The sequence below is a fragment of the Mus caroli genome, chromosome 2 (genome assembly GCF_900094665.2).
Source record: "Mus caroli chromosome 2, CAROLI_EIJ_v1.1, whole genome shotgun sequence".
In the NCBI taxonomy this organism is placed as follows: Eukaryota; Metazoa; Chordata; class Mammalia; order Rodentia; family Muridae; genus Mus; species Mus caroli.
The window spans coordinates 122,922,321-122,923,368 of record NC_034571.1 but is presented as its reverse complement, the minus strand read 5'-3'; the positions used below and the strand labels follow the sequence as shown (position 1 = coordinate 122,923,368).

The window sequence follows — 1,048 nt, the reverse complement described above, 5'->3', positions numbered from 1 at the left end:
CATCCCCAGGCATCCCCAGGCAGGCATCCTCAGGCAGGCATCCCCAGGCAGGCATCCCCAGGCATCCCCAGGCAGGCATCCTCAGGCAGGCATCCTCAGGCAGGCATCCCCAGGCATCCCCAGGCATCTTCAGGCATCCTCAGGCATCCTCAGGCATCCCCAGGCATCTCCTTTCATTGTAACCTCATCTTCAAGCTTTGGAATCCCAAGCCAATGGGGTCACTCTTTGCCTTTAAGTTGCCTGAAAATTAGGGCACTCTGATTTCTTAAAATATCAAATGTGTTTGTGTGTGTGTGTGTGTGTGTGTGTGTGTGTGAGTGAAGATCACATGATTAGCATGCAAGAGGCCTGGGACTTGATCTAAACACCTCCTGTCTCCCCAAACTAAAAAAGACTACTTTTTACATTATTTATAATTTTCAATTATCTTCAATTTGGATAGTCTGTTGTCAAAAGTCATCTATGACTTGCAAATATTTCGTGCTTTAAATATGTGTATGTTAGTTAAATTTGGGATCATTAGCGGTACTGTAACCATAGCTGCAGTCAGGTGCCTGTTGAACACTACTGTGTATGAAGCACTCTCCTGAGAATTTTATGTCTAGAGGGTTAACTTGTTTTAAGTCTGCAATATAAAGCCCTTTATCCTCCTGATTTTTTTTTTTCAGAGGAAAAAAAAGTGAAATCCAGAGATTAAGGGACCTGGTCCACTCTATTAGCAAAGGGGTGGCCTATGAGTCCGGGACTTAGACTTGCAGCTTGTGTGGCTGTCACTGGGCTGCCATATGCCAGGTCTGGGATTCTTCACTGGTGTTCACTCTCTAGCCTCCATCATCATTCTAAAGTCCTGGGGATCTAAGACCACTTGTCTCAGTCAGGGTTTCTATTCCTGCACAAACATCATGACCAAGAAGCAAGTTGGGGAGGAAAGGGTTTATTCAGCTTACATTTCCACACTGCTGTTCATCACCAAAGGAAGTCAGGACTGGAACTCAAGCAGGTCAGAAAACAGGAGCTGATGCAGAGGCCATGGAGGGATGTTCTTTA

General features: G+C 45.5%; 1 protein-coding gene across 4 annotated transcripts in view; it reads right to left on the bottom strand.

The window, feature by feature from the left end:
• Positions 1-1,048, bottom strand: part of Tgm6 (transglutaminase 6) — a 40,931-nt gene that overhangs the window by 12,592 nt on the left and 27,291 nt on the right. The gene's annotated exons all lie outside the window — the stretch shown is intronic.